Source organism: Sus scrofa, chromosome 11 (assembly GCF_054392235.1).
Source record: "Sus scrofa isolate SSC_HxYL_T2T_F1_AM1 chromosome 11, Sscrofa_HxYL_maternal_Yorkshire_Landrace_v2.0, whole genome shotgun sequence".
NCBI lineage: Eukaryota > Metazoa > Chordata > Mammalia > Artiodactyla > Suidae > Sus > Sus scrofa.
Window position 1 is genome coordinate 24,074,718 of NC_139393.1, and position 14,344 is coordinate 24,089,061.

Sequence of the window (14,344 nt, forward strand, 5' to 3'; positions counted from 1 at the left end):
CTACTGAAATTTTCTGAACAGAGTGTCTTAGAGTCTTTTGGGGGGTTTTTTTGGTTTGTTTTTTTAGGTCCACACCAACAGCTGATGGAAGTTCCCAGGCTAGGGGTCGAATCAGAGCTACAGCTGCTGGCCCTAGCCACAGCCACAGCCGTGTGGGATCCGAGCCACATCTTCGACCTACACCACAGCTCATGGCCACGCCAGATCCTCAACCTACTGAGTGAGGGCAGAGATCGAACCCTCATCCTCGTGGATACTAGTCAGGTTTGTAACACTCTGAGCCACAGCAGGAACTCCTACAGTCTCATTTTTAAGAGGAAAGTTTTACCATATAACTAGGCGTATATTAGGAGTCATGTGGCGATCCTGGCCATTTATTTGCTCCCACCATCTTAACAGGCTAGAAATTTTTGTCACAAATTCACTTTGCTTTATGCAAAATTTATCTACTAGAAAATTTGTGTGTAAATCTAATGTCCATAAATCAAATTACGTGTTAAAATGCATTAAGGGAGCTGCTTAAAGAAAACATTTTTCCAAGTGAAATGAGATAATTTTCCAAGTAAAAAGGATAATTTCCAGACCTTTCAGAGAATTCGCCTAATATAGAGCAGTTATTTTTCTTAGAATGATAAAGGTTCTCCTATATTCAGTATTCACCTGGCATGAATTTCATGCTTTTCCACAGACTACTTAAAACACTGGACTTATTCCTAAAATTTTTATATATTTTTTTTGTTGTTGTTGCTTTTTTTTTTTTTTTAGGGCTGAACCCACAGCATATGGAAGTTCTCAGGCCATGGGTCCAATCAGAGTTACATCTGCCAGCCTACACCACAGCCACAGCAACTCGGGATTTGAGCCACATTTGCAACCTACACCAAAGCTCAAGGCAACACCGTATCCTTAACCCACTGAGCAAGGCTAGGGATCGAACCTGTGTCCTCATGGATGCTAGTCAGATTCATTTCCACTGAGCCACGATGGGAACTCCAAACCTTGTGCTCTTAGACTGAGGCTCTGCTGTGCATCAGTAACATGCTCGGGTGTTGGCCTTTTACGGTAAACAATACTGGGGGAAAAAAGTTGAGTAACTTTAAAATAAAAATGCAGCTCCTAAACCATGCTCTTGTTTTTCGTGGACAGCTGAGACCTGCCTGGGCTAATACCCAGGTGATCTTTGGTCTGCAAAGAGCTGGGGACTCAGTCATACTCGGCTCATCTCTGCTTGTTTTAACTCCTTGTATGGAAGCTCTGGGCCCACTCTGTTCAGTTCTTCCTGACAGCTAGGCAGTTTGATTTCCCGGGAGATCGTTCTCACATCTGGCCTTTGTCTCGTGAACATCACATCTGGACCAACATAGATGCCTCCACCCAATTTTAATTGACTAGTAAAGCTTATCTTTATTTATTAGAATTTTATTTCAAACATAGATACCCCCCAGCTCCACTTTTAAAAAGTCTTTATCGGGAGTTCCCTTCATCACTCAGTAGTTAACGAACCTGACTAGGGTCCATGAGGATTCGGGTTTGAGTCCTGGCCTCCCTCAGTGGGTTAAGGGTCTGGCATTGCCGTGAGCTGTGTTGTAGGTCACAGATGCAGCTCGGATCCCGAGTTGTTGTGGCTGTGGCGTAGGCTGGCAGATGTAGCTCCAATTTGACCCCTAGCCTGGGAACCTCCATATACCGAGGTTGCGGCCCTAGAAAGACCAAAAAAAAAAAAAAAATTTATTGGCAGGGTGTCATTTCTCATTCTTAAAAAATTATCTAAGGAGAACTTCACCCTTTTCCCGTCATTGTGAGATAGCATGTAAATTGTATTTCTGGTCCACAGCCACAGCAACACAGGATCCAAGCTACATCTGTGACCTCCGCTGTAGCTTGTGACAGTTGCTGATCCTTAACTCACTGAGCGAGGCCAGGGATCGAACCCACGTCCTCACAGACACTGTGTCAGATTTTTAACATGCTGAGGCACAACAGGAACTCCAGTGTCAATATATCTTATCACTGGTCTTAACATCTTTTTGATATATCAGTTGAAATGATATTATTTTCTCCTTAGTTAGCCAAATTGGATTATTAATTAGAATAGAGTATTCTTCTATCATTTTGGTGATTGAAGTTTATATATACTATTTTAATAAAAATATACCTTTATCAACATACATTTTCACTTGGATCAACATGATACTTTAGTGATTATTGTACTTAACACTTTTTGACATATTCCAGTTTTAAGCATACATCCAAGCTTCCTCTGTCTTTTTCATTTTCTGATCTGTAAAATTGTGGGAATCAAATGAGAGGGTACATGTGAAAAATAGTAGCATATATTTACCTAAACTTTGCCTGGCAAAGTTTAGGTAAAGTTGAAATCTGATTTCAATCATTTTTGGCTAAAAAAACCTTTTGTTTAAAAAAAAAAACTCTCATTCCCTCTCAGAGCAGTAGAATGTTTAAAAATGTTATGAGTTAGTTAAATATCAGAGTAAGAGCTGTCAGCAAATGTTTAACTGTTCAGACATATAGAAGCACATTTTTCACAATTAGTAGAGAGGTTTTTAACATTTCTGACTCTCATAGTTAGCCACCTGTTAGATAGATGTCTTTAACTGCTCTGTTAATATGAACTTTGGGGCTTCCCATTCCTTCATTCTTTCATTCACTTATTTTTTGTACCTAATTGTTAGACCTGATTATTAACATACAAATCATACAGAAAATGCTAGCTTCATCAGACATGGAGTCTGCAACTTCTTAGATCTAGATAAAAACACGACCCGGGCTTAAATTATGGTTCTCAGGTTAAACACCTGAGCCTATCTCACCCTTTTCAATATTTATTTCCCTGTTTTAAATTTTGATTTATTTTATGCAATTAGCTACCTTACAGAATGCTAGGATTCTTGGTGCAAGAAAATCATATTCAAAAACTATTCCCAAGTTTCTGGTTTAGAGGATTGGTGAATAAAGGTGGTTTTGTTTTTGTTTCTTGAGGAAAAAAAAAATCTAAAAATGTCTTCTGCAGCTGTATGTGTTTTTATTACTTCTGAAGCTGTTTTCTGGGTCTGTCATACCCTCCTGGACAGATCTGCAGGCATATTGCAAGTGATGTGATGTGGCCTAAACACTTTCACAAGAACAGTCTGGCTCATTGCTCATTTATTCACGGAGCACCTGCGTTTTGCTAGGTAGGTGCTAGATGCGCAATTGTGAGCAAAAGAAACAGAATGCCTGCCTGTATAGAACTTTAGTAGAAGAGACAAGCATTGAAAGAGAAGCAAATGGAGAAAAATACATACTTACAAATGTACAAAATGTTAAAAGAGACGCGTTGCTCTAAGGGAGGAGGGTCTTTAATAATGGAAGAGATATAAGAAAAGATTCTGTGGGTCAGGCCAACAGTCCCTCAGCCAGTGCTCTCTCTGCAAGAGTGGAAGCCAGAGACTCCCTAACATCACATTCATGAACCCTTAAGACTGGAAGATCGAAACGGTCATTTTACAGACTTGCCAGCTAACGATCCTACTGAGTATAGAGGATCAACCAGCTACTGCTTCAGAAACTTCAGGAAGTCTTCTCTCCAGCCCTTTCTCCTTTTAATGACTCCATCTGCTAGTCTTTGACTATAGGCTACAGTGGGTGTCAAATTTTGATGCACATCCGAATCTGTTTTGGAGCCACTTACAACAATACCTGAACCTCACATCAGATCCACTGAGGGTTTAAAAATCTGAGGGTGGAGACCCGCATGTGCATTTGTAAAAACCTCCTCACATGATTCTGGTGTCCCTCAAGGGCAGAGAATCACGGTGTGCCGAGCACAGAGGCTCCCTCCGTGGCTACTAAGAGCGAGGACACACACACCTTTGTTTATTATGTAAGTTTGGTAACAGAAGCATTTGACTGCTCTATAGAAAGCTCATGCTTCCCTCCGTGGGAGCTAAACTTACTACTTTACCTATTCTGGTGCCTTGGAAATCCCTTCCTTTCATCCACCAGCCCCCTGAGCCAGAAACCTGGGAATCATTTTTGAATGTGACCTTCTTGCCCAATCACCTATATATTCCGGTTGCTCCCCAAGTCCTATCTTTCTATCTCCAGAAATCTCTCTCAAATCTAACCCCCTCTCTGTCTCCACTGCCACAGCCCTATCTTGCCTGGTTCTCTAGTAATTATTTTGGAGTTACCCTCCTTGTGCTTCTTTCAGTGTAAACTGTCCCTTACTTCCCCCCCTCCCCAAGAAGGATTCTAAATTACAAATTTGACCCCACCGCTCCCAATTTAAAACACTCTGTTTGGTCCCCATGGCCTCTGGAGATCAGACTCCTTAGTTTGGCCCCATATATATATATGTATGTAGTTGATGAGCGTATAGTTGGTTTATAGTGTTATATAATTGATTTACAGGGTTGTGTCAATTTCTGCTGTACAGCATAGTGACCCAGTCATACATTATATACTATCTCATACTATGGTCCATCATATTCTATCCCAAGAGATTGGATATAGTTTCCTGTGCTATACAGTAGGACCTCATTGCTTATCCATTCTGAATGTAATACTTTGCACCTACTAACCCCAAACTCCTGGTCCATCCCACTCTGTCCCCTTGGCAACTGCAAGTCTGCTCTCCATGTCTGAGAGTTGTTTCTGTTTTGTAGGTAGGATCATTTGTGCCATATTTTAGATTCCACATGTTAGTGATATCATATGACATTTGTCTTTCTCTTTCTGTCTTACTTCACTTAGTATGAAAACTTCTGGTTGCATCCATGTTGCTGCAAATGGCATTATTTTGTCTTTTTATGGCTGAAGAGTATTCCATTGGATATATGTACTACTTCTTAATCTATTCATCTGTCGGTGGACATTTAGGTTGTTTCCATGTTTTGACTATTGTGAATAGTGCTTCAGTGAACATAGGCGTGCATGTCTCTTTTTGAATGAATGTTTTGTCTGGATATATGCCCAGTAGGGGGATTGCTAGATCCTACTGTAGTTCTATATTTAATTTTCTGGGGAACCTCCATACTGTTTTCCATAGTGGTTGTACCAATTGACATTCCCACCAACAGTGAAGGAGATTTCCTTTTTTTCTACGCCCTCTTCAGCATTTGTTGTTTGCTGACTTGTTAATGATGGCCATTCTGACTGGTGTGAGATGGTGTCTCCTTGTAGTTTTGATTTGCATTTCTCTAATAATTAGTGATGTATCTTTTCAGCATCATTCCCCACCATTTCACCACTTGCCCCATAAGCACCAGGCAGACAAAAACACTCATTTCCGTACTATGCCATGCACTTTCCACCTCGGTGTCTTTGTTTAGTGTTGTCAATGCTTGAAACACTTTCATTTTGTTTTCCATTGTTGTTCTGTTTTTTGCAGTTGCACCTACAGCATACGGAAGTTTCCAGGCTAGGGGTCGAATCAGAGCTGCAGCTGCCAGCCTATACCACAGCCATGGCAGCACCAGATCCAAGCTGCATCTTTGGCCTACACCATAGCTTGTGGCAGTGCTGGGTCCTTAGCCCATTGAACGCGGCCAGGGATCAAACCTACATCCTCATGGATACCATTCAGGTTCTTAACCCACTGAGCCGCAATGGAACTCCTGGGGTTTTTTGTTTGTTTCTTTCTTTCAAAACACGTTTCATTCATTTTTAATATTCCTCCAGTTTTCACCTTTATTCATCCTTCAAGAAAATCTAAAATCTCTTCCACTGGCAGAGTTGATTGCATCTTCCTCTCTGTTTTTTACATCAACCTGTGTTTTAATTAATGTACCCAGTTGGCTACATGTATACCTATGTACTAAGCTGTTTCTGTGGGCCAGCCTTCTGGGAAGGAGTTTTTGTTCGCCTAGGACCTAAAATGGTGCTGTACACAGTGGAAGTTAACTAAAAATACACTGAATGGGAAAAGAATGAATTAACCTGAAGCTGGCTTGCTGTATCCCCTCCCATCGGTCCTAATTCCATTCTTTGGTGTATCCCTTCACTAATCTAGTCCATCTTCTATGTCTGCTCTCCTTCTACTATAGGAAGATTCCTATCATCTTTTCTTTTTCTCCTAGTCACAAAGCTAGTAAGTCGTCCTTTGAAAACTGACACCAACTTTGAAATTCCAGTGGTCATTATGGACAGTTTCAAAGTTGCACTAATTCTCCAGGTCAAACGATCTAATCCTGATAGACTCGCTACATACTCAGATTTGCAAGAAAGTAAAGTGGGTAGCATTTAACCTAGTATCATGTCACACTGGTTGCAGGATTGAGCTGCTCATTTCTTAAGTTCAAATGCATTTTAACAATCCTGCATTTTTACTCCCTGCTTCTTCACTGTTTTTTACATATTTTATTGTGTATTCTTTAACTACCGATTAAAGATGTAGGTGATTTTACTACTTTTGTCTTTCATCCCTTCTACCAGCTTTATGTGTGGTTTTATTACTTTTACCATTTGCCTTTACCAATGAGATTTTTCCTTTTGTAATTTTAATATTTCTAGTTGTGGCCTTTTCTTTCACTTAGAGAAGTCCCTTTAACATTTCTTTAATGCTGGTTTGGTGGTACTGACCTCTTTTAGCTGTTACTTACCTGCAATTTTTTAATTGAAGTCTAGTTGATCCACAACACTATGTCAGTTTCAGGTGTACAGCAAAGTGATTCAGTCATATGTGTATATCTATTCTTTTTCAGAATCTTTTCCATTATAAGCCATTATAAGATCTTGTCTCTAAAACTATTGATCTCTCCCTCAGATCTGAATAAAAGCCTTGCAGGTAGAGTATTTTTGGTTGTAGTTTTTTCCCTTTCATTGCTTTAAATATGTCATGCAACTCCTGCAGGGTTTCTGCTAAAAGGTCAACTCATAGCATTATGCAATACCTTGTATATAATTTGTTGCTTTCCCCTTGCTACTTTAATATTCTCTCTTTATCTTTAATTTTTGCCATTTTAGTTACAATGTGTCTTGGTCCTTTTGGGGTTGATACTGTTTGGGACTCTCCATGCTTCCTGGACCTGGATTCCCAGGCTAGGAAACTTTTTAGATCTTAAGCCTTCAACTATATCCCCTCTCTCTCTTCTCCTTCTGGGACCCCTATAATGTGAATGTTAGTATGCTTTGTGTTGTCCAAGAAGCCCCTTAAACCAGACTTTTTTTTTCTTTTTTTTCTATTTGGCATCAGTGATTTCCAGCAGTCTGTCTCCCGACTTCCCAATCCATTCCTCTATATCTGGCCAACTACTGTTGATTCCTTCTAGTGTATTTTTCATTTCAGTTAGTGTATTCTTCATCTCTGTTTGATTCTCCTTTATATTTTTCACTCCTGATAAAAGCTTTTAATTTCTCACTCTGTCCATCCAGTCCCCTCCTGAACATCTTTGAACGTCTTTATAGTTATTACCTTGAACGCTTTATTGGTTAATTTGCTTATATCCACTTGATTTAGTTTTTCTGGGGTTTTATCGTGTTCTTTTGTTTCAAATATATTCCTCTGTCACCTCATTTTACCTCGTTTACTGGTTTATTTCCACATGTTTGGTAGATTGGTTCTGTTTCACGATCTTAGGGAAGTGGCCTTTTGTAGGAGAGGTCCTATGTGTCCTGTCATTGCCATTCCCACTGTTGACCACAGCTATAGATATGCTTTCGGGGTGCTCCTATGTGGGCTTCATTGGCCGTTCTGTTGTGGTAGGCTGACAATTGTGGGCAGTCTGGTAGGCTGGCTATTGGTTGTCAAGCCCTGACTTGTGTGGAGGCTGCTAGTGGGCAGAGCCAGATTCTGGGGTAAGTGGCTCTGAGACAAAGGGTCCTAGATCTAATATCTACAGGCTGATGCCTGGGCTCAGTTTCTAACACAAATGGTTGAAGAGTCTGAGGTGTTCCAAAATTGGTGTTGGTCTGCTGGTGAGGGATTCCTGGGGCTTATGCCTGCACTGTTTCTGGCCCATTGGTGGGTGGAGCAGCTCTCAGGGTCTTTGGCTGCAGTACCCTAGTGTTCCTGAGCCAGTGCACTGATAGGCAGGGCCAGGTTCTGAGCCCTCTGGCAGATAGGGTTGGGTTCTGGGGAGCTTTGGGTTCAGGGGGTCTTTAGGCAGCCTGTCTTCTGGAGAGTGGGGATGTGTCCCATACTACCTTCTGCTTGTCCTGAGATATCCCAGTATTGTTGCCAGAGGCTCTTAGGCAGAGGCAGGGCTGGGTCCTGGGGCTAATAAACTAGAAGGAGGATTCCAAAATGGCCCTTGCCATCACTAGTGTCCTTGTGGTAGAACAAGCTCCCAAAAATGGCTGTCATAGCAGCTCCAGTGGCTTCTGCTTCTATGGGAGGCTCTCTAAGATCAGCAGGTGGGTCTGACCCAGGCTCCTGTCTAATTACTTCTTCTGCCCTGGGTCCTGGAGTTTGTGAGGTTTTGTGTACACTTCTTTTAGAGTGGATTCTCTATTTCCCACGGACCTCTGGCTCTCCCAGAAGTAAACCAAACATTCTGGGAGCTTGCGTCCAGGTGCAAGGTCCCTGGGCTGGAGAACCCACTGTAGGGCTCAGACCCTTGCCTCTTGGGTAAACCTCTGCAGTTGTAGTTATTCTCCAGTTTGTGGGTAGCCCACTGGGGGATGCAGGTCTTGACTGTGCTGCATTTCTGTTCCCCTGCATGTCTTATGGTTCCTTCTTTATATCTTGCATTGTAAATGATCTTCTGCCAGTCTTCTGGTCTTTCTCATCCATAATTGCTCTATAAATAGTTGATGCTGTGGTGTGCCCATGAGAAGAGATGAGCTCAGAGTCTTCCTGCTCTGCCATCTTGGCTACCCTCCTCCCCAGATCGAGTCACACACTTCCTTCTTGTTCCGAGAATATCTGATGCTCACCCTGATGTCTTTCCTCTCCCATTCCCACCACCTCAGGCTGACATCCCATGCTTGTGTTATCCATCATACCTTCCCAATTTCTGGATTATTTGGTTGCATGTATGCATTATTTTGCTTGCAGAGGGAAACTTACAACAGGAGAATTGAACACTTCTGTAGTCTTTGTTGTTTGTGGTTAATGACCTTCTCACCTAAACATTTCCATTTTTCCTTGTCCCCCCACTTCAGATATTTTAAAACATATTCCAGTTACAACCTTTGGAATTTTTTCAAAATATACAATCCCAGTCCTTCTGGATTTAGGCCTCTCCAGTGTGCTCCTTAGAATTCCTCCAACACCTTTGTGGTTGCCTTGACTTTGTGTCATTATTTCCATTATTTTTCATCCTTGTAGAATCAGAATTCACCAGAGAAGTTCTTCTAAAGACATGGTGAATTTTTTTTTCTTTCACTGCGATTATGACTATGTAGTTATAGGGTCAAATTTTTATTTTTCCATACATCTTTTATAGTGAAGCTGATGGCTCTGTGTTCATATCATAGTTATCTTTTTGCCGATGTTATAATTTTTTCCCCCAAGTCAATGATGTGGGTCTGATTAGAATTAATGTTCTTTGTCCTGGCTGTTACAAACTCCAGGCTGGTATGGTAACTTTATTCCCAGTGTCCAGGCATCTTCATGTTGTTATTGACTTTTTTTTTTTTTTTTTTTTTTTGAGCTAATCAGTGTTAAGGCTATTATATAGTTCTTCCCTTCCCTCAAAGTTTGGGATCAGACTCCTGCCATTCCTAACCTAGTTTAATTAAACCACTGTAATTCTCCTTGTCATGACTTTATTTAAAACTCTCTTAAAATCTATGGTATCTTGTGTATTTTTTTGGTCTCTGAGTTAATGAATTCTGAGATTACTCTGCTGTACAAATGTACATTATTTTCTTTCTACTAAAATGATCTCTTTTATGCTTTTGAGCTGTAAAACTCTAGTTTTAGTATTGCATGAGTTGGTGAGTAAATACATGTTTATATTGTCAAGACTTCCCTAATCTTTTCAGTCTTTTATTAAAAAAAAAAAAAAAAAAGCAAACTCACTTCAGTTTTCCCCAGTTGATAAACTAGCATCTTTATGTAGGAAAACGTTTTACTTAAGAAGCATTCATTTATATCCCCTGACATACTCCTCGAAGCAACATTTTAGAGAATAAAAACTACCCCTGTCATTATGTAGATACAGAGCTCAATATCATCTGAATAACTTTACTTAACTGTAAAATAATAAAGAGGGAGGCAGCACTGTCCTTGCAGTGGCCTCTCCCCCTCTGGATTTCAGGATTCATCATGCCCTTCCTGAAGTGCTTGCCTGCTTTCCTTCTCTCTTCCTATTGAGAGTTTGTCCATTTGTTTGTTTTGCTTTTTAGGGCCATACCCATGGCATATGGAAGGAAGTTCTCAGGCTAGGGATCAAATAGAGCTACAGCTGCCCGCCACAGCCACAGCCACACCAGATCAGAGCTGCATCTGTGACCTACACTACAACAACACTGGATCCTAAACCCACTGAACAAGGCTAGGGATCAAACCCACATCCTCATGGTTACAAGTCAAGTTCATTTCCACTGAGCCATAATGGGAACTTCGCTTTTGAGGTTTTTAGTTCATTTGGTTTTTGTTTTTGTGATTTCTTTGTTGTTGTTTGGTGTTTTGTTTGTTTGTTTCGGCCACTAAAAGATGTAAATCTTTTTTTTTTTCTTTTAATTCTTGCTATTGAGTTATTTTTTTAATCCTTCACAACCCAGCCCATATTTTTCTTCTCCGTGGTGCTTCCCTGACACCCTAGAAATAAAAATAACATCTTTTCTGTCTCCTCACCACAACTTTCTACAGTAAATTTTTTCTTGAATATTATTGATTGTGACATCTAGTGACCTCCTAGGTACTATGGAGACGTCACCTTAAGCAGTGCAAAGCCGTAAAGACGAGGGAGTAGGCATAATTTTTTTCAACACTGGAATTAATATAAAAGCATAAGTTATAAGAGCTTTCAAAATACCAACTACATGTCATATTTTACGTGAGTTTAAAAGAGAACCACAATAGAGAGGCTGTACGAGTGACAGGCGTTTAATGTTCTGAAGCACGTGAGTCATAATTATCCCCACACATTTCAGAGGACCCAGGTGTCATTTTTTGAAGGTCCGTATTTAACTGAACCTGATGCTGGTTGCAATGGTCAGTAGCTGGGCAGGTGGGTCAGGCGCCAGAAGGATATCTTAGGAGGAGCTGGCTTCCCACAGTGTCCCCTCCCCCACCAGCTTGTGGCCTTATCCGTCGGGACTGGGCAGCACAGGAGACCATGCATATCCCATGCGAAAGAGAAGGCGTCCAGATGGTCAATGCGTGCTCTGTCCAACAGACCACACTGCCTCGTAACGCTCCTTGGCAGCTTCTAACATACCATGCTACTAAGAGTCCTGAGTCGGAAATTGCTCCAGGTCTGTGGCTTCCAGGCCAGAACAGCATGGCCCATCAGTTTCTAGCTTTAGAATAATAAGAAGGAAAACAAATGGTGTTTCCTGCTGAGATTCCATCATCGTAAATGACCGGCCAAATGCTGCTCATAGGTCTGTCTCTTGTGTACAAGGTGCAGTGCTAAGAGGTTGATCATTCAGGTTGCTCTTGGCTTTCAGATGTCTGGGAAACCAGTTGGAGAGAAAACACAAATATAGATACACAAAGAAAATAACCACACACACACACACACACACACACACACATCCCCCAAAACCCAGCATGTTAAATGGCCAAAAAGGCATACGAAACAATCATTTTCAAAATGCATTTGTTCCCCAGTTTGATGGTAGCTACCAGCTTAACAGCTTTTGCCATGTCTGTACCATCAGAGCATTTATTTACTGATTTGTTTATACACGACTCAAAAAAAAGTATGTAAGCCTCTTCCTAAGCAGTGATAGCTCCAAAGTCACGTGCTTTTCTGCTAACACATTGCTTTGCTGACACATGTTAGGTTGAACTATATGAAACAGTCAATATTTTACCTTTTTTTGCTTTTTTTTTTTTTTTTTTTTGCTTTTTAGGGCCATACCTGTGGCATAGGGAAGTTCCCAGGCCGGGATCAAATTGGAGCTATAGCTGCCCACCTACACCACACCCACAGCAGTGCCAGATCTGAGCTATGTCTGAGACCTACACCACAGCTCATGGCAACACCGGATCCTTAACCTACCGAGCGGTGCCAGGGATCAAACCCACATCCTCTTGGATATTAGATGGGTTCATTACCACTGAGCCACAATAGGAACTCCTGACTTTTTATTTTAACCCAAGAAAACATCAATTTCACATGGCTTAACATAAACTAACTATGAGCAGTTAAAATGCTGGTTTCACGACTCACATTAAATCCCCGAACATGCCACTGTGCAGGAACTCTGGAGTTGGAGGCAACAAACAGTCTTAAAGAGTCGATCTTGTAAGGTTTCACCAAGAAGGTGGGCCTGGATGTGAGCCAGAGGAAGGCTGCCCAGAGAATCGGGGAGGGGTGCGGCCCTCTACGAGGATGAGTTGGGCTGGAGGGCCGTGTGCACCCCCAGTGGGAAAGGAAAGCCAGTGGATCAGAGAGCGCGCTCCTGACTGCCGTGGTGCACATTCTTCATCCTCGTGTTTATGTGCAAAGCATGTTTTCCAAGCCCCTGAGCACAGTTTTACCACCCTTCTGGAATTTTCTGAAAGTTACTCTGTTCTTATGACTAATATCTTAAGCAGGGTCAGGGAGCCCTTCTCTTAGGGAGGATGTGGCTGTCGGCAGGGTGACCGTGGTTGGAAAGGGCTGTGTCACGTAAGCACAGGAGGCAAGAATTTGCAGAGCTGCATAGGGTGGGAGGCTCCATGACTGTCCCCACCCCTACCCCCACCCCATTAGAGAGTCAAGCTTCCCAGGCTGAGAGTCAATTCCCAGCGAGGGCTCTCCTACCAGAGATAGCAACGGACAGGGTCAGGGCTCCCTCCAATTTCATTCGAGAAGCTCCCTCGGCCCTTCCTATGACGTCTGTCTTGCTGGCTCAGCCCCGCTGCACTGAAGACTCCAGGCTCGGGCACTCCTCCTGAGCAGGTGCAAGTAATGGGAAACTCCCAGCACATTCCTCCAAGCTTACTGTGAGGGTCAATCCAAGGTCAGTTTCCCAAGATCAGTTTCCGCGACTCCCCTGCCTGTTGGGTCCAGGCTGCGCCCTGCCCGAGGTGTGTTCCAGCAGAGAACATCCGGGCATCTGACCAGCGGGCCATGGGACAACATGAACTACATTTTCTTGGAACAAAAAGAGAACAACTGTGTTCTCCTGCGTTGCAGAAAATTCCCTGAGTGCTTCAGTTGTCGAAACGTGGCCTCGTTACTTTCAGAGCTCCCTGGAACTTAGAAAATTATGGGTAGGGCTTATGATTTCCTTATATTTAAAGAGAAGAAGCTTGTATGTGTTTTATTGGCAGTTTATGGGTGTTCAGTGTCTAGTGTCAGTCATTTGTGTCTGCAGCGAAAGGAATAAGGCTGGGCTGCTCCCCTGCATCGAGGGTCTCTACGTCCCAAAAAAGCTTGAGGGTCAAATAGACACCAACAATAAAAACCACAAAAACAATCCACCCATCAGTTAGTCTCATGGCCAAGATGAGGGCCAAATTACCTACACATCTCTAAAATGTTACAGCTATTGTATTTATTCTGAGTCCAAGGACACCGTAACTCCTGGTGGTGATTATATATCATTTTCCTTAAAGATACCGTGAACTTCACTTGTTTGAATCATTCAGCAAATCTGTATGTGTGCATTTTAAAATGTAGGTTTTTAGAGAGTTCCTGTTGTGGCTCAGCAGGTTAAGAATCAGACTAGTATCCATGAGGATGCAAGTTCAGTCCCTGGCCTTGCTCGGTGGGCTAAGGATCCAGCGTTGCCTTGAGCTGTGACATAGGTCAAAGATGCGACTCAGATCCAGTGTGGCTTGTGGCTGTGGTTTGATCCCTAGTCTGGGAACTTCCATGTGCCGCAGGTGTGGCTATAAAAAGAAAAAGAAATGCAGATTTTAGTATTATCCAGGAGATCAGGACACAATCACTACTGCAGAGATCATATGTTACAGTCCCTAAGGAGAGAGAGCCCACCACCTGGGGAGGTGGAGGGGCACACGGGGAGGCACCGGGGTTGATCAGGATGCAGGAGGAACAAGGGAAAAAGTGGGCAAGAAGCTTCTTCATTATAGATTCCGAGAAAGAACAGGAGAAGCTGTGGAAGCTGGTTTAGGGTTGGCTAGTTTGAATTATTTCATTGAGGCACAGGTCTGTCTTTAGCTCTCTGATAGCAGGCTCTGGGGTGATTAGGGCAGGGGGATAATGGCTTGGAGCCTGAGCCCCACAAAGGAAATGATTGGGGGTTTGACCTCTGGATTGCCTGATTTGCCTTT

At 42.3% G+C, this 14,344-nt stretch overlaps 1 protein-coding gene and 1 long non-coding RNA gene across 36 annotated transcripts in view; one reads left to right on the plus strand and one right to left on the minus strand.

Annotated features, from left to right (window-relative positions):
• ENOX1 (ecto-NOX disulfide-thiol exchanger 1) overlaps positions 1–14,344 on the plus strand; it is a 658,487-nt gene that overhangs the window by 378,420 nt on the left and 265,723 nt on the right. The window lies entirely within an intron of this gene.
• Positions 10,976–12,970, minus strand: LOC106505299 (uncharacterized). The gene is made up of 2 exons (XR_001299577.3): positions 12,291–12,970; positions 10,976–11,566 (listed from the first exon to the last, which is right to left on the minus strand). It is a non-coding gene; the product is annotated as an uncharacterized LOC106505299 (long non-coding RNA).